The sequence below is a fragment of the Homalodisca vitripennis genome, chromosome 1 (assembly GCF_021130785.1).
Source record: "Homalodisca vitripennis isolate AUS2020 chromosome 1, UT_GWSS_2.1, whole genome shotgun sequence".
NCBI lineage: Eukaryota > Metazoa > Arthropoda > Insecta > Hemiptera > Cicadellidae > Homalodisca > Homalodisca vitripennis.
Window position 1 is genome coordinate 173,108,632 of NC_060207.1, and position 15,392 is coordinate 173,124,023.

General features: G+C 33.9%; 1 protein-coding gene across 2 annotated transcripts in view; it reads right to left on the reverse strand.

The window, feature by feature from the left end:
• The window catches only part of LOC124352747 (vesicular glutamate transporter 1-like), a 77,656-nt gene that overhangs the window by 41,801 nt on the left and 20,463 nt on the right, over positions 1-15,392 (reverse strand). The window contains exon 1 of one of the 2 annotated variants that reach the window (XM_046802403.1): positions 3,528-3,624. The exons of the other annotated variant lie outside the window; for it this stretch is intronic. The gene's annotated coding sequence lies outside the window, so the exon portion shown is untranslated. Of the gene's footprint in view, positions 1-3,527; positions 3,625-15,392 lie in introns of those variants that run through there. 2 annotated transcript variants of the gene reach the window in all.

Below are 15,392 nucleotides of genomic sequence, written 5' to 3' on the forward strand. Positions count from 1 at the left end.
GTCCTGCACGGGTATAATATTTTCTAAACGATAACAGATAAATAAACAAGATTTGGTACATCAATACTACACCTAAAAATCTACTTTTTGAAGGAACTATCAGTTTTCTGTAATATCATGGGGACGTCCCGCAAGGAGTCAGAAGGAAATCTTAAATAGGAGCATAGGTCAATATGGACATCATTTTAAAGGGCTTATCTAGCAGAGTGTAATGCCGCAAACCGCACTCAAAAAGATTGATCCAGTACAAAATGGCGGCTGTTCAAAGATTTTACTTGGTTACATTTTATTAGTAGCCATAACCCCAGTAAAGCAAAACTGCAACCAAACGAATACTGCAGCTAACTACTACATTATGCTTGTCGGTTGTACAGAAGTGAATTATGACATTAGTTATCCTCAAGGGTTACAAATTTGGTCCTAATATATTGATAACGGGGAAAACCTGATAACAGTAACAATTAGAAATCTCAGCGACCTATGACGATCGGAAACACTTCCTGTTTTCATAAAGTGTTGAACAGTTCTCCCTACAGTTGTTCTAGAAATTGGCTGCCTCTCGTGAAAGTAGTCATTAAATAAATGGCATGCTTCCTCGTGTGATCGTCTGTTATTTCCCCAACCAACCATCATAAGAAGTGTTATACGTTCACGTTCGTCAAGCGACATAGTGTAGTTGAAGAACTACAAGCAATACGACAAACTCTTTTGTACTAAAGCGCACTGATAAAATGGATGGACAGCACTACTAAAACAAGAAAACTAGAATAGCCTACTATGAATAGACTGGCTAATAGGAAAGTCCTAACTGCGACCCAAAGATAAGAGATTTCTAATTGTTACTGTTATTAGGTTTTCCCCGTTATCAATATATTAGGACCAAATTTGTAACCCTTGAGGATAACTAATGTCATAATTCACTTCTGTACAACCGACAAGCATAATGTAGTAGTTAGCTGCAGTATTCGTTTGGTTGCAGTTTTGCTTTACTGGGGTTATGGCTACTAATAAAATGTAACCAAGTAAAATCTTTGAACAGCCGCCATTTTGTACTGGATCAATCTTTTTGAGTGCGGTTTGCGGCATTACACTCTGCTAGATAAGCCCTTTAAAATGATGTCCATATTGACCTATGCTCCTATTTAAGATTTCCTTCTGACTCCTTGCGGGACGTCCCCATGATATTACAGAAAACTGATAGTTCCTTCAAAAAGTAGATTTTTAGGTGTAGTATTGATGTACCAAATCTTGTTTATTTATCTGTTATCGTTTAGAAAATATTATACCCGTGCAGGACTTTATGTACACCCTGTATATATATATATATATATATATATATATATATATATATATATATATATATATGCTGTTTCTCTGCTAACCATGGGCAGTGTTTTAAAATAAGTACCAAAATTTACTAACAAAAACATTTTAACAAATACCTATTTAACATAGAATTAAAGATATACTGCTTGCATTGTTATTAAATTTAATCAAATTACATGCTAAAAACAAACATAACCTCAGTGATTGTTAAGCTGTATCTCTAGGCTCTTACTATAGCATCTGTTGATACACAGCTAGTGGAAGGTAAATCAAAGAAGTAATGCTTCTAAACGTGGTGTACGTACACACATTTGTGTGTGTGTGTGTGTGTGTGTGTGTGTGTGTGTGTGTGTGTGTGTGTGTGTGTGGTGTGTGTGTGTGTGTGTGAGTGTGCTTTTGTGTGTGTGCGTGCGTGCGTGTGTTCATGCTTATTATAACGTGTGTATTTAAGTTTAACTTATACAGTATTTTATTTGCAGGGACATAACTTTTGAAGGAGGCACTTCAGATTATTGAAGTCGGTGGTTATTTGATTACTGGCGGAATCTTCATTGAGCCACCTGAAACTCTAGTATTAACAGACGAAGATTTAGCAGATGAAGATGAGAGTGATTTTTTTATAATTTGAGTGGACAGCGGCTTAGAGCAGGGGCAGAAATTTATTCTAAGATTAAAAATTTAGAACGAAATGGTAATAATTATAGAGGAAGCGATGAGGAAAATCATTCTCATGAAGAAGGCTTACCACAAAAAAAAAAAAATAAAGGCAAGGGACAAGGAATACGTAAGAAAGCAAGACAGTCATGTTCATGGGTACAAACCGGTTTGAACTACATATACACTGTTTCTTGATAGTGGCTGCACTGCTTTTCGTGCCCTAAGTCCTGTAGAGGAATTTGAAATATTCTTCAATGAGCAGATTAATCAAACTATGATAACGGAATGAACAAAGTATACTCTCTTTAAAAATGAACAAGATCCACTGTTAACTCCATTAGAAGTAGAAAAGGTTTACATTGGCATATTGATTGTAAGTGGTTATAACACTCTTTCTGGAAAAAAAGATATTACTGGGGAAATGGTGCTGAAGTCAGAAACATTATAGCATTCATAGACAGTAGTAAGTTAACATCAAAACAATCAGCAAACAATCCAATTTGAGAACTGGGAATTAATTATTACAAAGCACTTAACTTATTTAATAACATCACAAAGATGGTGTCCTTCTGCGTTAATATATTACAGGTCTCTCATCGAAGTTTCCCACAACTTTTGTCAAAAATGTCCTGTGATACAGCAGCAAATTTTTTTGAGTATTCCAGCCTTAAAACCTTTGAGTGAACGAGGTTTACAACAATAAACTTTGAACTTCAAGTGATCCTTTAAGAAGTCGCACGGAGATAGATCTGGCATGCGTGCAGGCCAATGGATACCACCGAAACGTGAAATCAAGTGATCGAGAAGTACTTCTCTAACCAATTTCATAGATGCATTACTCATATGGGCTGTAGTTCCATCGTTATAACCCCATATTTATGCCGTATTGATCCCCAAATCTTCAGGTTGTAGCTGCAACAATGTTCGTAGAATTTCCACGTAATATTGAGAATTAACTGTGACAATTGCACCTCCCTCTTCAAAAAAATAAGGTTCAACTATACCAGTTTTCGAGACCGCACACCACACTGTAAATTTAAGATTGCAGTGGTTTTTCGTACATTTCTAGTGTGTCGTTAGGTGCCCAATAGCAACAATTGCGCTTGTTTACAGATTCATTCAAATGGAGTGAGCTGCATCACTCATCATTAAAACAGCATAGTCATTTGCAAAAACATCAAGCATACTCTCAAAACAATTCTTTGTTAATCAAAATCGATGTTACACGATCCACTGCGCCAATGCTATTCAAACTGAACGCTCTAGCCTACAAAACAGCGTCGCTCAGTGATCACTAACTCACTAACAGCTCCTCTCCATTGATAATACACTATACAAATCCATGCGTTCGTTTTCGCCACCCTGTATTATTGTTCAATCGTATTTTTAAAATGAAAACTGTTTTGATATAAGACGATCTCGTATTTATATAACTCAGTTTTAAATTTTATCTACATTTTAATGTCAGATTCTCAAATGTGCAGCCAGTAGTAGCTTTTGTCTACAAAATTAACGAAAAGACTCACACAGACAAAGAAACTTACCTAGACTGTGCTGTACGTTTGTCCATGTCCCGGCTGCCACTAATCTCTACATACACGTTAATAAGTGCTGATTATTCCAAGCATGCTCGTAACGTTTAACTATTTCTCTGACCTTGACACTGTCGTTATATAAATCGAACAGGTTTAATTATTTCACTTGTGCCTTCAATAAACATGTAAACTAAAACTTTAAACATTCCAAATTTGTGATTATTATAAATGTTTTCTTCCAATTATTGCTCATTATCTTTAAAAAATCAAAGTGACCACATGAATCTTCACGTTTACTTTCTTCGTAAAATGAGGTATCTTAGTTTTATAAAATTGACTAATCTTATTTAGGATGGTTCAATTGCTTTTCTCAACGTGACTGTCTTTTAAAATAACTTCTTTGGAGCTAGGAACATTAGGGAAAATGTTTGTTGTAAACAATGAATTTAGGACAAATATTGTTAAATTATGAATTTTTATTTTTCTTTGATGGTCACATTGAGAGTCACGCCGAGATTTTTAAAGTTTTGAATATAATAAGCACACGTTAAAGTTTAAGTTATGGTTTTTGAAAAATTTTTCTGAGATATTGCAACATTTTTACAATATTTCAACGCGGTGTAACCCGGAAAATGTAAGTAGATGATAGTCAAGGCACAGAACGCGTAATCCTTTATATGTATAACTTTAATCTTCTTGGTTGATAAGGCTCCACTCATTACACGATACTTAGTATACTGTCGTGGTTAATACTGTTTATTTTAATAGTGATAGCGTATAGAATTCTATACATTTTATTTGGTATAAAATTACTCATTATTTTATAATGAAGAGCGCAGGATCTTGTTAGGTCACAGTAAGTTTTAATAAATTTCATTTGTCACCACATATTATTTACAGTGTAAAAAACAACATTCAACCTACAAGACAAAAATAATATTGCATACTTTGCTGCAGTAATTACTGCACTAAACCGTCGCAGATTCAATGACCCGAATAATGTTCAATGACTTAACCAGGTCTAGTTAGATCAAACTGTGACAGTGGGTATTGAGTTACAGCGTTATCTCGTATACTTAGTGCTTACAAGATGTGATTACTGCACTAAACCGTTCGCGCATTTAATGACACGAAGAATGTTCAACGACTGAACCAGGTCTAGTTTGATTGCAATGTGATGGTGGGTGTAGTGTTACGAGGTGGTGGGATCTCGTATACTTAGTGCTTACGAGATGTGATTACTGCACTAAACCGTTCGCGCATTCAGTGACACGAAGAACGTTCAACGACTGAACCAGGTCTAGTTTGATTGCAATGTGATGGTGGGTGTAGTGTTACGAGGTGGTGGGATCTCGTATACTTAGTGCTTACGAGATGTGATTACTGCACTAAACCGTTCGCGCATTTAATGACACGAAGAATGTTCAACGACTGAACCAGGTCTAGTTTGATTGCAATGTGATGGTGGGTGTAGTGTTACGAGGTGGTGGGATCTCGTATACTTAGTGCTTACGAGATGTGATTACTGCACTAAACCGTTCGCGCATTCAGTGACACGAAGAACGTTCAACGACTGAACCAGGTCTAGTTTGATTGCAATGTGATGGTGGGTGTAGTGTTACGAGGTGGTGGGATCTCGTATACTTAGTGCTTACGAGATGTGATTACTGCACTAAACCGTTCGCGCATTCAGTGACACGAAGAACGTTCAACGACTGAACCAGGTCTAGTTTGATTGCAATGTGATGGTGGGTGTAGTGTTACGAGGTGGTGGGATCTCGTATACTTAGTGCTTACGAGATGTGATTACTGCACTAAACCGTGCGCAGATTCAATTACATGAAAATGTTCAACAACTGAACTAGGTCTAGTTAGATCACACTGTGACAGTAGGTGATAGTGCAGTCATTGAAGCATTATTGCTCCAAATTTTTTTACTGTGAACCGAATTGCATACAATTTTGGAATTAGGTTCATCTTACCCCTTAACTTCAAAAGTGAAAATAATTTGTACTCCGCAACAACCCTGGGGGTGATTTTTGTTTTTCAAAATAACCTTGGATATCGATAGAAGGCCTAATTTTAAGCAAAAAATCATCTATAAAGTTTTTCGAAAATTCCAATACTTTTCAAATTATTGGCAATTGAAAATTCGCTTTATCGAAAATGTTATAAAAAACAAAATTGTAGCAGGTAAAAAAATGAACAATTTGGTTCTTTATAAAGTATCATAAGTGCAATATTAAGATAGATATTAAAGATCAAAGCCGTTTTTTATTTTGTCTGAAATTTAATCGATGTGGTCAATGCCATCTAGCGGCGAGCAGATGCATTTTAGGCATTCTAATAAAAAAGGGTTTTGTAGTGCTTGAAATAAGCTTTAAAATGAGCACTATTAAAAGTCTTTTGCACGTAAAATAAGTGAGCTGTATTATAAATAAGAGGAGCATCTACAGTTTTTCTTTTTTCTTTTAAATCAATGGGTTTCATAAGTGCCATTTCCACCAAAATTAAAATTAATCGTATTCCGCCTAGAATTAACTTTATTATGAAGAGTTTGATATATTTTATCAGTTTGGCTGCTTCAGGACACATATGTTTAAAAAAAGTCACGATTAAAAAAAAAATTCAAATAAAAAAAAACCAACTTTTTTCATAATATCTCAAAAATGACGACAGATACGTATAAAAGTGTAGGAATAAAAAAGTTAGGTATTTTTCTGATAAACAATTTGGGTTTTTGTTTTTTTCTGTGAAACAAAAATTGACGGAGATATGATTGTTTAAAGAGCGCGTGGCAGCGCTATCACAGCCTCTCTTAAGCCCTTTAACCCTTCACCGTTTGAGGAAAAGGTGTTTTACTATATATTGCAATAAAGGATGTTATAGCTCTCTTAAGTACCTTTACAATGGTTTTTTATAAATTGTGATAGCATAAAAATTGAAGGAGTTATGGTCCAAAAACTTATCATATTTTTTCTACTTAGTAACTGAAAATTCCGGAGTGTGAATATTTGGAGCAATGTGAAAGTACGCAGTATAATAAAGACCCACAACTATTGTAATGTGTATATATATATATATATATATATATATATATATATATATATATATATATATATACATAATATGGGTAATATATTTTGGAAACGTAGGCATGAATACATATCAACGTTCTTATATTTATATGTAACACATGTGAGTAAATTTTTTATAATTTGTAGACTAAATATTTTATTCAATAAATGGCAATTTTTTTACTCTAAATTAAATTGTTTTTAAATAAGTAATCATATATTTTTACGGTTTTAATTTAGGGGTAGTTTTAAGGGTAGAAAACTTAAGAATATGATAATCATTTTCGAGAGTGTGGAATAATATTTAAATCCTTTTCATTTTATAAAAAAAAATTAACAATTTTTTATCAAGGGTTGAAAGGGGGTTAATAATTTGATAATTATCGTAGAGAATATAAAAAATACTTCTTACTATAGAGTATAGACTTACATCTTTTTATGTCGTACCAAAGTACATTTTGTGATTTTTTCAATTTAGGGGTTGTTTGCAAGGGTTGTAAGATTTTCAAGGGGATGAAAATGATTTTAATATGAGGTAATTGTGTTAGAAAACACTTTACAATTTCACCACTTACTATTAGACATGTTTTCTAGCGATAAAATGGCTCAATGTCAATTTTTCCATTAAGGGGTTATTTACACCCCTTAAAAATAATAGGCGGAGTTCAGGTCATTTTCACTTTTGAAGTTAAGGGTAAGATGAGCCTAATTCCAAAATTTCATGCAAATCGGTTCGCAGTAAAAAAATTCGGAGGTAAGACGGTATTTTTTTGCTTCAATGACTGTACTATTATAAGATGTGATTACTGCACTAAACCGTGTGCAGACCAGCGATCACATAAGACCAATAGATGGAGCACTCCTATTCCTACAGCATTACTGGTGTTGAAGCCAGTGGCGGCCATCTTGAGAACGTCTAGAAACGCCAACCGCCGTCCAGAAAAGCTTAAAAATTGCAGTCCGCGCGCATAAATAAATCGCCACCTAGCCCACTTAGGATTAAGCCAAAATGTTCAAATTTGGTGTACGTATATCTCATAAAACACCGATTCCAATGGCGCAACTCAAATTACCAGTTTTGATCTCTATATAATTTTAATGAGCAAAAAACTTTAAAAGTTTTATACACATTTGAAATCGTAACATGAAAAAGTCGGTCTGTGAGGAATTTTTTTGTTTTTAGGACAGGCAAGTTTTGTAAGCGGGAAAGTTTGAGATAAAGAGTTGAATTATTTTTTTTCATTCGAAACTTTATTTTCTAAGACCAGTCGTTTTCCCCCTGATATTATCGGCAGAATATAGGCGAAAACCCTGACCGCATCGCCCGACCTACAACAGATCGCCTACACTCCAGGCCGCTCTCGGCTCTTAAATTAAAAACTCAACATATCGTTAATTTAAAATTCATTTAAATGTAATTAATTATTTTTAATATGTTAAACATTTTTAAAACCCCATTTATAAGGCATTCGCTTATCATTTCATGTAAATAGAAACTGTCATTCAGTGCAATTAAATATTTAACTAAACTTGAGGCAATATAAGGTACAATAAAGTAAACCACTAGACATAGACTTATTTATTTATCAACGGACAACCATTTTTTATAAGAATAGTGCAAATTAATTAATTCAAGACAGACAGCATAATCGAACAAATTTATAATAAAAACATGGTGTGTTAGTTTTGACTATGCAATAATTATAAAAAAAATCATAAATAACACTAACCAACTCGAAAACTAATATAACTTGAGTATAATAACAAGAACAACAACAAGATAAAAGAAAAATAATGATAAACATTTAAGAATTAACAAGATAAATTTAGAGCAAATAACAAACAACAAGAAATGATGTAGCAGATCTACTTGGAAAAATCTATACATTTACAAGAAATCAGGTAATTAACAATGTACAATCTCATTTAGCAGTGCAATTTTAGAAACAAATATTTAATTCATTAAAAAAGTACAAAACAAATAAGTTAAATTTACCACCAAGCTATTAGAAAAAAATAACGTAAAAAATAAATAAATTAAGTATCATTGAGCATGATGAAAAGACTATTTCTAAAAAAGCTATAGCTACATGCGAAATAGTCCAGATGCTGGCACACCAAATTACCCAAATGGGTAATTCATTATGTTTATAAATAATGAATTTAATATAATGGAAATTAAAATATGAAAATTAGAAACATAAATATCCAAAGCTTACAAATAAAACGTACCTCTCTACTGTCCTAAAAATATTACAGTTTTTAATAGATGACTGCGTATTCTGGTTTTGTGTAATGATGCACTGACATTTTTGCAGTGGTGATGTAGTCGCACTTTGAAGTATTGTTTACAAATAGCTTTTTGAACTAATATAAGGTGATTTACCCCAGGATCTTGTACAAAACAATGCCCTCCTGGGAACAGATTTACACCGATACACTTTCGTAACACTGAATTTACCATTCTGTCCTCTAGTTTTTTCACAGTTGTCACGTCGCCTTTCTCTTAATACGCAACTTTACTTCTGTTTCACATAACAAACAAAGTTTCACAACACCTTCAGAAGGTTGTAAAAGTCCTCCTCGATTTTTACAACTTATCAAACTGTTGCGGTATTGCGTTTTCCTCATTAGCCTGTAAACAGCTGTAGGCACCCGCTACAGGCTATTTTATTTCTTAACGTTCTTACTACAAAACCAGAAAGGTACTCCACAATATGGCGTCGTTACATTTGAAGTGTTTCCTACAATATCATAGTAATAGTCGAGATCTTCATCTTCCTTCTCATGTTCTAAAACCTGCCAGACAGCAGCGAACACAGTCTGAGCGCTCGCCACTAGGTGAATCATCCCAAGGTCGCCGCCATTGTTGTATCATCAGGCGACAGAGGCGGCTTCAAAACGGGCAACCCCCACTGCTCCATCTATTGGTCTTATGTGATCGCTGGTGCAGACTCAATGATACGAAGAATGTTCAACGACAAAAGCAGGTCTTGTTAGATTGCGATGTGACAGTGGGTGTACTGTTACGACGGGATCTCGTGGAATTAGTGCTTACAAGATGTGATTACTGCGCCTGCGCGTGTGAAGGAGACCTTGCTCCACTGCCCGCCGCTGTGCCACGCCAAGCCATGCCACTGACACACGGCATGTAGCGCTGTCTCTGCATTGGACCAGTAACTAGAATTTTTGTCTTCTCGTGACTTAATTAAATAGCTCTGGGTGCCTGTAATTCATGACAGGTTAATTAACCAAAGAAATTTTAGCCTTAGTTCACCGCTTTACGCTTGCCAGAGAACTGATAGTTATTATATGATTTTAACGGAAGTGTCAAATAATTAATTCCACAATATGGCATTCGCTTATCCCCAACAAATTATTTATTACTCATTTTGTAATAAGCCAAATCAAATACTGTGAACCAAATCTCCATCACATTCGATGGAGAGGAAAGAACCATCACTATACAGAAAAGAACCATCACGCAAAATTTAAATTATGTACGTCAGTTCGTTCTCTAGATTATTCTGCGTACAGACACACAGACAGAACCGAAGGTTTTCTAGCCCCTCCATTGATACACTTCGCTAACGCTCAGCCAATCACTATATTTATACTACATGTATGCAGTTAATATTACTATTATTATCATTATTTACCGTACTGCTATTTTATGGTGGTATTAGGATATATAGATTATGCGATTATCAAACTATGCATTTCTTTAAAGTTATTTATAAAGAACCGATTTACCTCTGTAACTGGCTTAAAAAAGAAGGTTTTACAATTCGAATTGTTGCTGTGAGTCGTTTTTATGGTTTCCAACGATTTTTCCGAGACTACCGGACCGATTTTAATCTATTTTTTTTATGAAATTAGTCCGCTTCCAGGTATAAACTCTAATTATTTCAAAGATTGGGAGCTATAGACCAGTACATGGCCAGTTAATATTTTTATGAACTCGTCCTTTCTTCTTTTATGGACTCGTCAGCCAAATAGATTTTAAAGGTGAAAGAAAGTATCTTCAAGATCCTATTACTTACCTCAGTATTGTAAAAGTAATAGAATTTTCATCCATTTGCCATTACTTTAAACAAAGAACCTCAGCAATGTTAGAAAATACTTCACTTTTCGTAGTAAGGCTCGGACACACACACACACACACACACACACACACACACACACACACACACACACACACACACACACACACACACACACACACACACACACACACATGTAAGCCTACAGTGAGAAACAGATGCGATGTCCCCTCGACAATTTTCTGTCACAAAATTTGCATGTAGTGTCTGGTGCATTGCTTTGTGCTTTCTTTGCATTGGTCACAGGTTCAATGCGCTCGCTTGTTTTTTTTTTTAATTGTAGTCACTGAGTTAATTGTTCCTTAATTATATTTTTGATACTCGATCCCTCAGTTTTCTTTTTTCAGCTTCTGTAAATATACCGTCACACAGTACCAAAGGAAACACATTTCTAATATGTTATGTAGACATTCTCAATTGTGTTCCTTAAGTAAAATCCAGACTAAACTAATTGGTTTGAATTAGTTACTGCTGCCATCTGTAATACAAGTCTGATAATACTATGTGTTATTGCTATATGTATCACACAATGACAGCTAATATTTAGTCATGCAAATACAAAGTAAAGTTGACAGTGGGTGTCTGTGACCCTATCAGTTGTCAAGAACAATAAAAAACTTTTCTTCCCATTACTAAAAAAACTATCTGTGAGTGGTATTTCTGAATACTCATAGGTATGCCTATGTTTGAATCCTATATGTAAATAACGTACATGCCAAATTTCATCAAAATCTGTCCCCTACGTCTTGCATAATTGAGTATCAAATACGAAAACATAAAGACTTCCAAACATCACAAACTTTTGCATCTATAATATATACGTAGGATTAAACTGTATGACATAAAATCAATTTATTTTATTTTAAACTTTTTGTTATTTATTATATATTTTCAATAATGTGTGTTAGTTACTTTTAAAGTTATTTAGTTCAGGAAAAGAACCCAAAAACAATAACTATAAAAGAGTTAATGATGTGTAATAACAATAATGAAGTTTAAACATTTTAAATTAATCTTATCAATCAAATTATCTAAAGACAATACTGATCATTTCCTCCAATTAATAAAAGGAATTGTAAATAATAAAATTTAATAAGGCTTTCCATGTTGTTATCATAAACATAGAGCCAATGGTTTAACATTGACTCAGTGTTTCACAGTTTGCTGATAATGACCACCATCAACTTCAAGGTCAAGTTGGTTTGGCATCAACTTGTTATCAGCTGCTTACTATTTCATTACCAGCTTACTATTTTTAATTTCCCAGCTTCCTATACTAAGATGCCAATTCTATCTGATTGGACTTTATTTAATAATATACTTTAGGAAGTATACATAATTTCTTTAACTTTATCGGCCAGAAATTGCAAAGCAAGAAAAAGGAAAATTTTTAAAAATATTTGTAAACTTCTTAACATGGGGTTAACCCCACACACAGGTTGGACAGGATTATGTACTTATACTGTGTTATCAACCCCAACACCAACATTTTTGCGAAACTTTCTTTTTTTTTGCTGATTGGTGCTGGTTGCTGATCCGTCACCTCCCCTATCTCCTTTTCCTGCTCCTCCCATACTTAAACTTGATCACTGATTAAGTAGTAGCGATGGTTTTCCGGAGTCTCGCCGAGCCCTTGGAGTGTGAAACGATCTGAGATAGTATTCACCTTGTAGGCCCAATGGTATCGCCGCTGCATCTCCGCCTATTATTGTTGGGATATAATTTGAGTTCCTTTGCAGAGTTGCTACAACTGATCTCATTCATTGCACAAGTTGTGTTCTAACAAGAGAATTATTATGGTACATTTTTTTATTGTTACAGTGAGCGGCGACCACACAAGCTTGTATCATTCACTACCAGACAGACCACCTGGCCTGCAACCCCCGGCGGTTAGGACACAGCACGTATTATGATGTAATTGCCAACGAGAACAATAACTTAATCTGATTCTCACCATCATTCAAACCAATTACCAGTGTAAAGACACACCCTCAATATTTACACTTGGAGAACGTTTGATCAAATCTAGGGAGGCACTCAATTATTATAAAATATACATTATTCAAATAGCTTTTTTACACAATCCTGATTCGATTTTTTTGTTTTGTTTGGAAAATTATCCGTTTGTTATGTGGTACATTTTTTGCAATTAATTACACAATTTTGATACTATTTAGAGTGTTTTCCTTTTTTCTTGAGATGGAATAAATGTTCTCACTTTGTACTGTGACTTACAGACACTAGTTCTTATGGACATCATTGCACAAAAACAACAGTTTTAGTCATTATTGTTTGAAACACTAAAGAATAATGAATAAATGATTTATTTCCTAAAAAAAAACACAAATATTAGTAGCAAGACAAAATCATATGAGTATTACAAAAGTATACTAACATAAAATAAAATTCTGTTATGACAAATATTATAATTTTAATAGGAAAATAACGCCCCAAAGGCAAAGCCTGAAGAGGGATTCCATCAGATAAGTTCATTTAGATAAAGAGTTCATTTGCGGTTGCAGATACTGTAACTATTTATATCTATTAATCCTATAAATTAATTTATTGTTACACTCTTTATGGCTTACCAAACAGAATTAACGAAACTTAAACTTACCCTTCGTGAATTTAAAAATAAACAGAATATACTTATTTTAAAGAAAATATATGTTTAAATATTGCCATAGACCGCCAAACCAAAATGATATACCATTATAACATTTAACATACAATTTTTGAATGTTTTCCACAGGTTTTTTTGTGGATCTATACGTTCCACCCCCAGAAATTATAGCGTATTCTCACCTACTATTTAGTTACATATCAATTAATGCAGTTAGTTTTTTTTGTGTGTTGAGAACTAATTTATTCTTGTAAAGCCATTTTAAAGTTTCCAGATCAGTTAAAAGTTTTCTTTCAGATTCTTCCCACGTCTCACTTAAATAGCAGAGGACCGTGTCATCCACAAATGCAGTGATTTGGCCATTTAATGAAGTATTACAAAGGTCATTGACATATATAAGAAACAAAGTTGCTCCCAAGACCGATTCCCTGGGGGACTCCGTGCCTGACAACACCCATTTTAATTAAAACGCCCTTGATTTTAACACATTGCCTTCTGTTTTGTAAGTAGCTGGAAAACTAAGCATGAGCTACCCCACGAACCCCACAATTATATAATTTCTCTAATAAAATGGCATGGTTGACTGTATCAAATGCCTTCTGTATATCTAGGAAAAGTCCACTCTCACACTTACCACTATTTAATACCTTCATTTAATTTGCAAACAAAGTCTAAAAGAAGTAAGGTAAGGTAAGTAAAGTAAGGAAGGATACATGTATATTTTGATCTAAGAAATGTTCTGACAACGTGATAGTTCATGAAACACAAATAATTGAGTTTTTTTAATAATAATAATAATAAATTAATTTTAACATTTTTAAAAAGAAACTATAAAATAAAAAGTGGGCTTTAATGATATATGAATATCTCCATATCTGCTTGAATATAAGGTCTACTCAGATATTTATAGAATTTTGATTGTACGAGGTTAGTGATTTCTAAATTACCGGTCATCGCGGTAAAATAATAAAAATGTATTATGTTTACTTAAAGATATTTTATTATTTATGTATACTATATCAGAATTGTTCTAGAAGAATAGAAACTATTAAAAGAAGTACATCTAAGAAAGCAAATCATTTTAAGACAGAGTGACACGCCAAATTAGTGTGGCCTAATCTCAACCATTTGTAGATTAATAATTTTAAGCTAAATAACACAAATATCTAAGTATCTCCGATCCATAATTATATGACTCAAAGACCATAGTACTCCATACTCCATACTCCATAGACCACCAGAAAGTAGACTAAATATCAATGTGTATATAAAATGTCTATCAATATACTGTATGATATTTCAACTATATAATTTTCAAACAAAACTTGTGGATTGTCAAAGAGACAAGATATTATATCAGTTCCTATACTATTGGCAAGTTTTTGGCAGCGTAATTTATAATTCAGGATATCTTCCATAAAACAGCAAGCGTAATGTGCCTAAAGAACTACAAATGATAAAACAATTATAATAAATTCTAAATAAATAATAAATTGTATCTAAGCACGCTGAAATTTAGTTTCGTACATTGTGAGAATGTCTCTACAATACAGTTTTATTACATGTCTTTATTTAAACTAATAAAAGATCAATCCTTTATGATAACGTAGTGACAATGCTTCCACGGACATACAATGAACCCAGAATTCGAATCGAGAACTGAGCCCATTACAAAACTATAGGAAGTCCTTCGAGTTTTCTTATGCTCAGTTTTCTCATATTTTAAGATACTGAATTACGACCAAGTTCTAATTGAGAGCAGTGGTTGGCAGGTTTTAACCCTTCATCCACTTGGTACCTAGGCATGTCATAAAGTTTATACAATTTTTTAACTATACAAGTTTTCTTTTTTAAGTTAGTTGCATTTTTTTTATTCAGGCACGTTGAAACCTTAATATATGCACATTCATAAGGCTTCCACAACATGAGAGTGCTCCGAAGCACGCATGAGCCCAAAGATACACAAGGTGATACTATTGTACTCGTAGTGAAACGCTTCCATTGCCAGAGCAGAGGAGGTGACGTCAGCCTGACCTTTGACTGTGGCAAAGGAAAGGTCACATCCTAAATT